General features: G+C 39.3%; 2 protein-coding genes across 4 annotated transcripts in view; one reads left to right on the forward strand and one right to left on the reverse strand.

Moving 5' to 3' along the window:
• The window catches only part of ZFHX4 (zinc finger homeobox 4), a 174,413-nt gene extending 173,619 nt beyond the window's left edge, over positions 1–794 (reverse strand). The window contains exon 1 of one of the 2 annotated variants that reach the window (XM_074944208.1): positions 134–794. The gene's annotated coding sequence lies outside the window, so the exon portion shown is untranslated. The remainder of the gene's footprint in view (positions 1–133) is intronic. The other variant, XM_074944204.1, reaches the window with a different exon arrangement.
• Positions 1–14,775, forward strand: part of LOC141982282 (uncharacterized) — a 117,426-nt gene that overhangs the window by 1,286 nt on the left and 101,365 nt on the right. The gene's annotated exons all lie outside the window — the stretch shown is intronic.

A 14,775-nucleotide genomic window follows, 5' to 3' on the forward strand; every position in this document is an offset into this window, starting at 1 on the left:
GGCAGAGAGGGAGAGAGAGAGAGCGAGCGAGAGCGAAATATCAAAGATTGTGCAAGATCAGCCTGGAAAGATAATCGATACTCGACCTAAATTTAACACAAACTACTCAATAAAAGTTAAAGAAAAAACTTACTTTCCATTTCCCCTCGCAGTTCCTACTGGATCTTCGCCTCTTTTTTTGTTTTGCTTTATTTACTTAACAGCTGATCACATCCAAGTAAACGAGAGAAGGTTCATTTAAAAAAAATAAAAAAAAAATAATCCTCCAACTTTATTGGGTGGAAATAAAAATGATTGAGCAAGAAGTGGGGGGCATAGAGCAGTCCTTTGGGGTCCGGGAGTTGTTAAAGCATGTGCCGACCGCGGTCTCGCTGTTTGGTTGTGAAGGGGTTGGGAAAAGGAGGAAAGGAAATGAAAATCCGATATGTCTTTATTCTGCTAATTATTATCGTTTTAGCCCTGTTTAAAAAAATGGCTGATTAAGTTGAGTGCGCATGTCTTTGTGTGTCTATTCCCGATATGCACTCTGGGAATGAGCGAGAGAGAGAGAGGGAGAGGAGAGGAGAGAGAGAGAGAGAGAGAGAGAGAGGTGTAATTAGTGAGGTGATCAACATTCTCCAGACTGCAAATGACGCGCAGCCCCGGACTTAGAGAAGCTGGAGCTGCCGCGGCTGCTGGGGGCTCGTAGGGGCTGCAGGAACCACACAACCAGCCCAGAGAAGAAGGGGCAGCAGGAAAGGAGCTTATGGACACAAACACAAGTCTGCAAACTTCATTAGTAACACAGACACATACACCCATACACACAAAGTAGATGGCAGGGGAAAATTTAAAAAAAAGAGAAGGTGGGGGAGAAGTCTTGCTCTTTTAACTGCTCAGGAATTTAAAAGAAGTGGGTGCAAATTAATTATTCCACCAGTGAGGGGTTTTTGGTTTTGTTTTTTGTTTTCTTAAATGGGGATTTAGGAAGAAATATGTCTGGAATGGGATAATGAATGTGGAATGCCCCCGTAAGAAGAAAGATAGTGTGTCTAAGATGGGAAATATCTACTTATATAGATACGGAGAAGCATTTATTTACACACACACACTCAGTTTTACATACACATACACGCACACACACATTGTATTTGATACCTACGATATAACGGGTTAAGGAAATCAGCAAGATAAAAAGCAATGGCAAATGAACTATAAAATATCAACAATAAACAGCGTTAACAAAACGAAGTAAATACTAGTATAGGGAAAGAATACCTTTGTATACTATACATGTAGTATAGTACATACCATGAACCACCTTTACGACAATTATTGATATTTTATTAATATTTTGTCATCTAAGTTATTTTATCAGGCAGCTTCCTTTCTTGAAAAAAAAAATCTACCATGATGAAAAATAGAGGAAAACGTACAAATATAATTACAAGTGGGAGTCTACTACAGATATTGTCTTGTATGGGATTTAAGGAGATTGTTTCTAATTTGAAAACCTAATTATCCTAACCTAATACAGTACTACAGATGTGAATATGAGTGACACTTTCATTAAAAGATAATTAACAAAAACTAGGAATAGACATACTTTAAAATAACCCCCACTGAAGATAAAAAAAATGACTATTCAAAGAGTCTCCGAATACACCGCAGGAACACGTGCAGATTTTTAATAATGCTATTCCAGAAATGGGTGTACCATAAAAAATCACTAAGTAACAGTTAAATACATGGGATATTTACAATACCAGGGACCTTGCGCAGGTGAACCATAACCTTAGAGCTGACATGCCTTTGAAGTTGGTGATACATGTCAAAACCTTGTCTTAGGCCTTAAGCGCCAAATACCAACAGAAAGGTTTATCCCAATCCCCACAAAAACAGAAGATATAAATATGCACCTTTCTGGGCCCGAAACCTTTCCATTCTAGGGGAACATTTTGCACATCTTGGAACTAACACTAACAGGAAAATCCCCACCTGATGCTGAATTAGGGCAGCCCTGAAAGAGCAGGCACAGGCCAGTGTAAGGGAAGCAAGTTGCTGAAAGCAGATGTTTAAGGTCATAGCGAAGGTCCTGATAGATTGGGGGAGAAATTGGTCTGGGGGGGCGGGGAGAGAGGAAGTCACCAGCATGGAAGTACAGTTATCTTTATACCGTTATCCAAAACATCGGGAACTGCCACTATAACGGGGACAGAAACTAAACTACCTAAATCTAGAGAAACCCTACTTCAAACTTCAGGAAAACCTCCGAGACTCGAACTTAAAGAAAAGAACTTTCGCGTTCTCGAGAGGAACTTTATTCCTTTGCAAACCTTACCTCAGGATTACATCAGCTCTTCAATTAAAGGAAAACATATATGCAAACGTATGTATATGCATGTAGATCTCGGAAAGCAAAGCTTCCTGTGACTGAGTGTGTGAAAGAAACAGCGATTGGTGTTTACAGAGAAAAAAACAGAGATGGAAACAAAGGGTGAAAATGAAATCTCTGAATCCCATTTACAGGAACAGATTGACGTGATATGATGGAAAGAGGACTTTTAGGCTTAAATTATAGACGAAACGGGACTCTGAGTTAAAACGATGCATTGTCCATTCAAGTGCATGTCTGAAGGATGGTAAAACATTTCCTAAGACTGGAGACAATTAAATACAGCACGATGAAGAAACACCTGAGAACAATACATCTCTTTCAAATTCAAGTGAAGAAACACGTATACTTAATGTCATAGAAGAATAAGGAAAGGAAGATAATTTAGTTTTGAAGTTCGCCCCCCCCCCTTTATTCTTAGTGCTTTTTTTTTCTGGTGAAACATCAATATCATTAATGTCATTAATGTCAAAACACCAAACGTCAGATCAATCAAGTCATTCTTTTTTGTTGCAGATTTCTTTCCTTTATCTCTTCTTGGAGGGGGCTACAGCCCTTTCTAGTGTTCTTGAGTCACAGCTCAAGGAACAAAGAGGGGGAATGCAGGCAGGAACTGTGAGAGGAGAGTCCACATTTTCAGGCTTTCTTCCGCCACTGTTTACTGTCCTTTCTAACGTTTGATAGTTCCTCTCTCGCTCTCTCTTTTCCTAAAAATAGTAGCTTACGGGGAGGGGGGGGAGGCACTACGGGATGTTAACAGTTTAGAAGAAACCCGGGGATCGCCACGTAGCGAGGAAAAATCGAAGAAGGTTAATTCCGAAAGGCAGCAGCAGCAGGTTTGTGGGATGTGATAAGAGCGAAGCTCGGCGTTGTCAGGGGGAGGAAGGAAGGCAGGCGAGCAGCAGCTAGAAGGACCCGGGGACTGGCCGGCTGCTGCTGCTGCTGCTCCAAGCGGGCTCCCCAGCTGCTCGGCCCCGGCTGCAAGGCTCCCTCTCTCTCCTCCCTCTCTCTCCCACTCACTCAGCTGATCGCCCCCTAAGGCTCCTGCCTAACCTCTCAGCTCCTCTTCTCTGGTCTCTGCGGACCCCCTCCCCCAAACCGCTCCTTGAGGCACCGTTATACATTTTGGGTTGTTGTAGGGGGGTTTTTGGGGTTTTTTTTTTGTTTGTTTTTTAAGCCTCATGTTGAAACCACCAAAGCTCTGACAGTGACGTTACATTTCGAAGAGGAAAAATATGTCGCCCTCTTAGTGTCGCTCCCCCCCATCCGGAGCCCCCACAGAAACTTATTGGACCGGGTGAGGAGGGTCTGGAGGGGGCCAGGAACGAGCACTGACCATGCTTTATTCCACAAAGAAATGCAAACCCAACAGATACACTTTGACACCAAGTCTCTTTGCCAGGCTCATTTCATTCACCAAATCTGTACCGCGGACACACAAGGGCATGAGGCTATACATAATTACAGCCGCTCCCCTTCTTAACAACCCGACATAATTCCCTAATAAATGGCCCCCAGCCCAAGGGAAAGAGGATCCGTGTCTTTTGACTGCATTCCCTAAGTCTATAGATGAGCTCAGTTTGAAACGAGGTATTACAAGATTTCAGTGTTAGAGACCCTTTATCTGAGCAACAGACACTTTCAGATCCCCAGCCCCCACCTCCTTTCCTTGTCTGTTGTCTTTTCTCCTCCCGGGGGCTATTTGACAAAGGCAGTGTGTTAACTAACATTTTTTGTATAACTCAGCAACTTCTTTTCAAAACACACTTAAACCTGATAGCAATCTCTCGGACCATTTTGGGGAGATGAAGTTGACACTGGAGCAAAAGCGCATGGCTTATTAATAAATTATCATCACGTTGCAGGTACTATGTACACAAATCTAGTGGTAATTTACAAAGCACAAACCAAACACATTCCAGAATACACAGGGGGAAAAAAAGTTACTAGAAAGTTACAGTTCGGTTCGAAAAAGAAATAGAACAACATGAACATAATGCCTTAAAATTTTATCTTCCCCCCCACCGCCCACTTCCCAAATCCTAGAATGGAGAACTACCTTCTGCTACTGAAAGTGCGTCTATAAGCAGTAACCCAAAAATAATCATATCCAAACAGGACAGGCATCTCGATAAGATTTTGTATGCTAAATAGTACAGTTCCTGATTGGCCTTTTGTTGTTGTTGTTATTTTGGCTGGAGCTGCACAAAATCTCGCACCGGGACGTTACTATAAAAGCCACCCAGATCTCAGGCAGTTGTCGGCGTTTCCTCCGGAGCCTTAACGGCCCTTTTCCAGCTCCTTTCTTGGAAAGATCGCGGGGATTAAATGCCCTGAACCTGAGCTCCTGGCCTTGGATGGGATTGGAAAGGAAAAGAGAGAGGGAGAGAGACAGGAGAGGGTGAAGGAGCCAGGAGCCCTCTGGGCTTTCAGAGGTCAGCGCTTTGACAGTCCGCTGACCTCCCTCCCTCCTGGCAACCACCCCAGTGTTTATAAACAAAAACAGTCAGGACTAGCCCCCAAACAAAAGCAGTTCACCAACTTCACAGACACCTCACTAGCTCTTATGCAAATCGAAGAAAACGACCGCTTATTCGCCCCCCCCCCCCGAAACCCCTCAGGAAAGCCCAAGAGCCTATTTCCAGCAGTGATATATCCGGGGGGGGGGGGTATTCTATTCTGGAAAAGGGGAAAAAAGAGGGACTTCAAAAATAAAACGATCCCGGTAGAAAGAAAGAAAAAAAGAAAGAAAAAGCCAATACAACTACCGATCTTATTGTACAGACAAGAAAGTTATGAAATATTTAAACTTAATTCCAACAATCCTCACTGCCAATAAAACTGGAATCTTTGTTGTGTAGACAATATGCTAAACTACCTCTGCGACCAACAGTGATTATAAAGCAACCAGGAAAAGTTATTTTCGCCCAAGGAGCCAAGTTTTCAAAGCAAACGTGTGGATTTTACAGCTAAATAAAAGCCACCACCTCTGTGCTGTCCGCAAAAAAACTACACATAAATTAAAAGCACAGTTAAAAGAAAAAATCCTCCCAGCAAGCAAGCAGCACATCTGATCTGACTTACAAAAAAGTATAATTAAAACCATCTTTAATTACAAAAACCAGCAAGCGAAAGCTAAATGAATCAATGCTTTCTCCCAAAAATGTTGTCCGTCAAGGTACAGAAAGGATAGTTCTATAGTCCTGCATTAAAGCGTAACTGAAACTCCAGAGTTCAGGAATTGATTACGCGTTAAGGGGGGAAATGTAAAAGAAAAAAAATGTCTACTGATTCTCAAACTTTTGTTTTAAAATGATGAAGATCAGAAAAGCTTGGAGAAAGAGTTAAAGGAAATATACCTCAAGAGAAAAAAGACCATCTTCTTTTCTTCTTTGTCTATCAGTCTCCAGTTAAAGCATATGGAAAATGTTTTCAAAATGCCTAGATTTGGCACATTGTCATTGCAAAGAGAGGAGCGCCGTGATGCTGTTATAGAAAATGGGAAATAAATTCAGGATTGGGTGCTGCCTCCTTCAATGCGGATTTATCTAAGTTTAATTTAATATTCCGCAATCACTGTATGATCGCATATAATTCACCATGATTTTTAAGGGCTTTCCCTAAATCTATTGACCACTGGCACAAAGTAATTTGAACAGAACTGTTCCTTCTTTTATTTGTGTTTATTCTTCTCATTAGAGGCACTTTAAATTGTAATTGTAAATAATAAAAAATGATGGAATATTAGGTTTTGGGTGAACAAATGTTCAGAGAAAGCAATAGCTTTATTAAAATCCTTCTGAATGTAAAATCAAGAAGCACAAAATGGTTGTTTGTAAAACACTAAACCTTGAATCGATTTATTGGCATTCCGATCGATTAGATAAACGGAAATCTATAGCAAACATAAAAGCATTTAAAATATTTCTCTCTCATTTATAAACAAAACTTTTCTTTTCAGTAGAAAAATGATTATCAAACGACTAACAGGAAATTCTTCAGGTATCAAATTACGATAATAAAATTATTTCCACATGGAAAGGGATAATGACAATGATGATAGTAATTATAATAATGAATAATTCAACAGCCCTTTGACATATATGGAAGAACCTAGTTCAAACACAGCTATCGAAGGGAGCTACTTTTAGGGGAAAATACATTTTTAAATGAAATTGAGTTTTAAAACTGAAGCGTTTAGACGGACTGACAGTTTAGATGCAACTGCTAAAGTTGCGTTAATTTTTCTATATTATCCAAGAGACAGCGTTCACTGCAAACGTTGGCCTTTCAATCAAGTTACCACTTATTAGCAAAAATAAATATGTAAATATACTAGCCACTACTAAAACTGAAAGAACAAATTTGCGGTTGCACTCCAGACTTGCAGAGGGGGGAGGGGGAACCTGTATTTTACAATCTAAATGATTTACCGAGTCAATAGTGTACTTTCCAGATTAGCGAAAAATTCTGAAAGCAATAATATACTTGACCATTTATGTGAAAGAACACGATTTAGCTAGAGGAGGAAACAGCAATCCGAAGAAACGCAGCAATCAGAGCTGGTGGCATTCTGACTGCGTGAAGAGGAAGTGTTGCTGTAACGGGTATTATGTTTATTTGATAAAGAAAATCAATGAAAGTGGCTGTAAAGTAGTTAGTGAGGCGTGTGTTTGGGACTCGGGCTGAATAGTGACTCCGGCGGGCTGGTCGATGAGCTCTGGAAATCTAACCTAACCCTCAGACTGAGCTCTCTCTCACTCATTGATTCACCTTCTCTAGTCTTGGGGACTTCGCATTATCTCCTCCCTTCTCTCCCCACCTCCGTCCCTCCTTCACTCTCCCCTTCCAGTTTTTCGCTATTTCCTTCATTCTTTTTCTCCCTCTCTCCCACCATTAGCTCTCCTCCTCCAGTCCTTACTTTCCTCAATTTCTCCCTTTCTTCTGCCACACTCTCTTCCCCTCTCTGCTGTGGTTGTTTCCTTCCTTCGATCCAATAAGTTCTCTTATTTTTCCTCCCCACTTAGATCCTGCCTCCTCCTCCAATTCTCTTGATTTTCTATCAAGTTTCTTCTCGCCTATGTTCTGCCCTCATATTTTCTTCCAGTCTCTTTTTCATACCTATCTTTATCTGCTAAATCTTCATCTGATTTTGGACTGGGTCTCCTACAGACTTGTGTTGTATTCACATTTATCCGCACCCATTCCCCCTCTCCTACCTACACACCAGAGGAGATGAGTGCCACCAAATGACAATACGCTCTCCTCCCTTTGGGGCTTTTAAACCCTGGGTAAATTTCACTGGTGCTTCTGTTCTAGACTTTGAATAGTTTTACTTTCCCCTTTCTCCCCGCTAGCCTCCATTTACCTTCTAATTTACAACAGAAGTAGCCCTCCCGCTTCCCTTCCTAGTTTACAATTTCCTTTAGGGTTTGTATATAAGAATATGCGCCCTTGTCTGCCCCTCCCATCACTGTTCCTCCTTAGCTATTTTATTTACTCAGTTCCTAGAGAAGTATTTCCCTCCTTAACAAGTTGCTCTCCCTGGCTTTCAATCCCAGCCTATTTAAAAAAAAAAAAAGTTGAGCGTGTAACTCTTGTTCTGCGAAGTAACTTGGTTTCCAGCGTATGGTTTGGATTACGTGTCATTATCTATTTTCCCTTATCACGTCCCCGTTGCCTTTCCCCTCCTTGTTAATAACGTCTTTCGTGTGGGCAATGTTAAATGTGGCAGATCTCTGAGAAATGCTTCCTTTCCAGCCCTCTGATGGAATTCATTACTCCCCCCACTCTTCCTACTACTGTACATTATCTGCGGATACTCTCCCATCCTGCCCAGGCCGCTGGCTCTGCATGCCTTGCCTGCTCTCCCGATGAGCCTCCTGCTCCAGCTGCTGCTAGCTCCAGCTGCTGAAGATGAGGCGGCGGCTGCCTCTTCCCGCTTTAATCGCAACCCTACAGCCATTGGGCAGTTTCGCAGGGACCAAGGAGTCAACGCTATGGCAACCTCGGCAAGCCTAGCAAATCACTGGCGAGCCTGTCAGCAGCCGCCGCACACTCACCGCCGGGGGAGGGGGGGGCGGGGATGGGCGGAGGCGGCAGCTGTGGCGGCCCTGCGCACAGGTACTGGAGGAGGCAAATGCAGCTGGCAGGGGCCCCGCCTGCTCCTTTCCCCTTCTCCACCACACTCTTGGACTCCCCCATTAGCCCCTGTTCCCTCTAGGGGGCAGGGAGGAATAGTTCAAGTTTGGCGGGGGGGCTTTGAAGCCCAAGGTAGGCAGAGAAGTCGGTGTAAAGTGTCTGGCGCTATAATATTCCCCATCCAGGCACAATCAGGTGCGAGGCCTCAACACCAACAACAGAAACAAACTCCAGACCCAGATCCAAGGTTTATGACCACTGTGGTTAATTCTGTGCAGCTTTCCCTCCATCGGAGCAGCAGTGCTCCCTCCACCACCGAAAGGGACAGAGAAGGCAGCCCTTGGGGGTTTTTTTTGCCCCCAACAGCAGCCTGGTTCTGGGCCGGGGAGCCTGGATACTAAGGTGCTGGTACAGAGCTACTCAAGTGCTAGTCGCTATGGCACATGCCTGTGTGTGTGCCCTTTGCTCAGTCCTGAATGGGTACCATGTACCTTGTCTGCAACATGCCACAGGATTTGCTTTCTGTAAGTACAGTATCTTCCAGAAGGGAGCGGTACTTGAATACAAGACCTTTCAAACTGTGCCAGTATCCTTCAGATTTGGGGCCTATTCTAGTTTTCAGATACTCCATAGTCCAGGTTGAATAGGCCTAGGTTTTTCTGACAGTGCATACATAGCCTTTTAAGATATCTGAGGAAGAAATAAAATTGATGAACTGCACCCAAATTTCACAGAAGCACTTTAGCTGTTCTGTGAATGGCTGGAGCTATGTTTTGTTTGCCCCCCCCCTCCAGACTCCATGTCATTTATGAAGCAAATACTACGGGCCCAATCCTACAAATTATCACTTAGGTGAGTAGTCACATTGGACTAGATACAGTTCCTGCTGAAATTAATGGGAGCTATTGATTTCAATGTGAGTTTTAGATCGAGTCCATGGACTACTTGCAGGCACTGCTTATGATACAAACTCCTGTAAACTGGCTTCACCCGCTCCAGGCATATATGAGGGTACTCAAAACAAAAGATGCTCTCAAATCTTCTCACAGTCTGACACCATTTGGATTTGTTAAAAGTGGATGCTCAGAGTCTAACTGATTGCGATACGTGGGGTGACGAAGGAATTTCCCCCCTATCAGATTGGCAGTGACTTTGGCGTTTTTACACTTTCCTTTGCAGCATGTGGGTATGGGTCACTTGCCCAGATTAGCTGGGTATATCTCATTTAGTCATTTCCTTGACATTGTGGGGGGCTATGGGCACTGGTGTGCTTCGGTCCTTCTTATTCTCTCTCTGTGGCACGTAATAGTCTAGCCTCCTGTGGGCTATAATACTTTGATCTAATTTTGCTTGTTGGATTTAGTGTATGGGTGCTGGGTGGTGTTAGTGGCCTGTGATGTACAAGAGATCAGAATAGATGATCTAGTGGTTTCTTCTGGCCTTAAACTCTATGACTCCATATTATATATATATTTTTGAATTGAGCCTGTAATCCATAATTTGCTGCTTTGCTTAAAAGGACTAGATTCCTAAAAATTTCTTGGGGAGGCATGAAAGTTTTTTCTTTAAACATTTCTCAATATACATGCAAAAACAAATGGAAATTAATATTTAAGACAGTTTAAAACAAAATACACTCTGGAAATGAGGCAAACAGTACCATCCAGAAACCTCATTAAGTACAAGCCCAACCTGGAAGTGTGTGTTTTACAGATATTTGCCCAGGAACTTAGATTACTAAATGCTGTCAATATCCCCATCACCCCTGAAATTATTGCTCACCTACAGCCACAGTGACCCCAAATTGTCAGAGAGAAAGAAGCTGTTGTAAATCCACACGGGGCTAAAACAAGATTGCAATTTATAACAAAGCAGAAATGTTACAAAAGTGAAAAATTGGTGTATATTCCCAGGTCCACACCTGAGGGGAACTCAATTTACTGAAATAAAGACCATATAGAGGATTATTTTAACATTTCCTGTGAGAAAACGCCACCAGATAGGTAGATTACATTTATCCCCGGTATTCATTTTAACCCACTACGAAAGTCTTGTTGTATGCAGTTTAAAAAAGGAAAGCTGTTGAAATGCACCAACATCATGGAAAAAAAATTAAACACTTTTTTTTAGCAAACGTTAATATCTGAAGATGCATTAAAGCACAATCACTGTAGAAGTATAAATATATGAAGGATTTTTTTTTCAGAAAAATGATTCTTGTTTTGGAGCAACACTCCCTTATGTCTCTATAAATATGTATCCTAATTTTAATGAGTTTTAGCAGTATAATCAACATAATTCAAAGAGGAAATAATGGAATATTATAAAACTGAATTTTAAATTTCTGCCAGAATGTAAGTATTGAATAGTACTGTGTCTTTTGGGGATTCTATATACACTGCAGGTACTCTAGATACAGTGTAGTGGTAATAGTTTATTTTTAATAAGTATTTACATTCCTTTAGATAAGAGTGTGCACATTACAGTTAGTCATCGGTTTCTTTATATTTTGGTCTTCTCAGAGAGAACCTTATCGTAGGGGATTGTCATTTTAAAATGTGCACAAATGAATTCAAAGTGTATCTGAAATATGTTCAAATGCATAAAATAAGTTTAAAAAAATCTAAAATAGACCATTGTTTATAAAAGTGCTCTATTTATAAGAACTTTAATTTAAAATGTACATATATGGTATGTTATTAATATTTCCTCCTAGAACAAACTCATAAATCTAAAATGTTTATAATATGAACACAGAGTGTGGATCAGATCTTCCTTTCAGTGGATTTTCAGTGTCAGTGGTAATAATGAACACAGGAAACATTCATTTCACTGTTTTATACTACATCTCTAAAACCGTGACTTCACAGTGATTACCTGTCGAAAACTAAATATATTTAAATACTTTAGCTACCAATATAACTGTTGAGCAGTAATTTTAGAACATATATAATTAGTTACACTTTCCCTCTAAGTTAGAATAAATATCTGTGAACTGATGAAATTCATCAGTGCAAAGAGGAAATGAAATTAAAAATAAATGCTAAAATATATATTTTGGGCAAACAAAATTAACTAGTAAAACATTTGAGGGTGGTTCTTTTGTAAATAACAGGGTCTGTTTAGAAAGTATTAAAAACAACCCCTGTATTCTTTGCAGAGTTAGCCACTGACAGAGCAAAATGCTATATTCCTGCATCAATGCTTGTATTGCCAAGTTGTAATATTTAACATTCCAATTCCACATTTCTTTTGAGTATCTAGCATTAGTTCCACTTTTATGCCAGATGTAACCAATATGTACATCTACATATACCGTGGATCTCTTTCCCTCTGTCTCACACACATATAGTGAATAGAGAGAGAGAGAGAGAGAGAGAGAGAGAGAGAGGTATGCACAAAAGCATAATTATTTTTGTTTTAGCGAAAATAATTAAGATTATTGTATTCGAATGAGATTTAATGCTGAATTTTTAAAATTTGGCGTTAGAGTCCCTTTTTCATCTACAACAGGATGGATACTGTGTTTATAGAGTTCATTCTTGACCTTACCTGAGTAAGTACTTTAACTTAAAGTATGAGATGCACCTAGAGGGGTAATACATTGAGTTTAATAGGAAGACAGTTAATAACCTTTTTTCATCCTCATGCACTATCAATCATGGCTGTCACCAGTCTGCTGAATCAAAGCAAAAGTGTTCTTCACAGATGACTGATTAGAAACGCAAAATCACAAGATCCATCTTCATGGTCACTTTTATTATAGTCATTTTTAAACTGACAGCAACCTGCTCAGTTTCAGCAGACTGGGCATCACAAATAGTGTCACTCAGTGCAGCTAAGCATGAGAAGATGTTGGCTGGATTATACTTAAAAATAATTAGGCCCAAAGCCTTTTGTAGAGACAAGAAAAAGGATTTTCTTGGCTCCAGCTCCATCTTTTCATTACCAACAGTAGCCCATATTTTTATAGAGGGATATTATTGAAGATATTTTCATTCTTGCACTGGACTAATCACTTTTAGGGAATCACATCACAATTGAGTGGACCTGGCTACATTTTAAAATAGACACCTATTCTAATGATGTATATATTCAGTATGTTGATGGAACTGTAAAGCAAGACCTTAAAATATATTCCATTCTTTGTATACTACGATGATGAGCTGTTTGGAGTTCTAGTTTTTTGAAAAATTTTATGAAAGCTAATTAACTTGTTAAATTGATTTGTTTCAATAAAGTTATCTACTGTTCAAATGAACTAAAGAACACTTCATCTCCTAAGACCATTTGCAAACAAAGTTTGCAACAAAGTTTAAATAAAAGTGATCTAGAAATTAGTTATTTTCCCCTAATGGAAAAGAGGCCATAACTAGCAATGCAACCTATGCCCAGTCTACTATTTTTAAAAAGTGTACAGGAAGATCTAGCACTAGCATCAGTATTCAAATAATATTAGATTATGGAAGTTTTTGGTCGAAGCACTGAACTGTTGCGTTTTAGCTGTCTACACAATGGCTCAAAGTGTTTTAAGCTTTGTACATACTAAGTTGGATTATGTACATTATTACTGAATCAAATTGGTGTTTTTCTTGTGTGAGGACTGTTTCCTGAATATAAACAAAACCTCTTTCTTCTCCTCCACAATGCTTAAAATCTGTATAAAATATAAAAGTCAGATTTGGAATTCTGATTCAAGCACACTGAAGTATGAATGAGGAGATATCCAAGAAAATTCTTTAAATTAGGTGGGAAGGTAAATAGGCCTTCATCTAGAGTCCTGAATATCTGTCTCTATTATTTATAGCTTTTTTCCTTCTAAAAGGTTTAATTCATTTTCAACCATGAACACAAAGTAGTATATTAAACAACATGAGTATCATTTTAGTATCTTTTCAGAATTCCATGTAATTGATGCTTCTGGTTAGTTCCTTACCACTAACTCCCAAAAAGGCAGTCTTACTACTAAGTCCATATTTGTGAGACCATGAGTCCACTAATATGGTCCATAAGATTTTAATCAGCATTGTTGTATGTAAAACTTTCCTTTAAAACACACTTACTAACTACAAATTACGTTAGTGACAAGAGGATTGGGCCCTTTAAGTAGAACCACCTGCACTGCACAATTCCTCTAGGTCAGTGGCAGGACAGTTGTCATGTTGTGTTTCTCTCATATGACAGAGCAACGCTGCTCATTTTCACTTAGAACAACTTATTCTCCCTCTTTCACAAATAGTTTATACACACAAACATAGTACATATGTATTTTTTAAACTGATTAACTTGAATTGGTACAAAAATAGTGTTTTCTTGATAATTATGTTGACATATTCATACTGGATTTATTATATCAAGAGAATAATTACAATATATTTACCAGTTTTACCTTACTTAATGCACTATATGAACATCTATGGAGACCACATAAGGAAAGCAGGCAACCATTTAGGTAGTTTTATACCTAATTTGGATTACGATGCTTTATAAACAGTGTTTTTTTCCTCAGTTAATACTTATCTTAAGGAAATAATTAGCATTTAATAATATAGCCTTGTGGAGATTTTCCATATTAGCTGGAGAATTTTTAACATGCTTTTCTATTTTCTGATAAAAAATGATATGGTAACACTGACTGACATCTGTCTAAAAATCATAGAGGATATATATGCCCGAGATCAAATTTATAAAGCATTAATCAAAAATTAATCAAGTAGAGATGCTAACAATGTTCTACTGATAAATAACATAAATAATGGCATCTTAATGTAAGGGCTTGGGGAAAAGCCTCATCATTTAATCACTTATTTTTGCTATTAAAAGTGTATAATATTAGATTATCAATAAAAAAACAATAAATTAAAACTTGATTATAAAATTATTCACATGCACCCTTGCATGTAACAAAAAGTTCCTTTGGTTAAAGAAACACTACGTCTGAGTTTAGTAATATATGTATTAAAGAAACAAAACAAAACTGCATTTGTTTGGGCTAAAAGAAGCTTCAAAGAGTTTCTTTCTCCTTAAATATTACCAGTCTACCTCTTGGGGGATTTCCAAGCCCCATTACTATTATATATTTTTAAACAGAACCAAAAAAGGAGATCAGTACAGACTAACTACAACACATCATAAGTAATGTCATGTTTAATGATGACCACAGACAGCATAAGCAACAATGCACAATTTTTGTTTTTGTTTTTTCTGTCATAATGAAAACAGACGCAGGTAATATTGGGAAAATTTATTTTTAATTATTA

Source organism: Natator depressus, chromosome 2, assembly GCF_965152275.1.
Source record: "Natator depressus isolate rNatDep1 chromosome 2, rNatDep2.hap1, whole genome shotgun sequence".
Taxonomy (NCBI): domain Eukaryota; kingdom Metazoa; phylum Chordata; order Testudines; family Cheloniidae; genus Natator; species Natator depressus.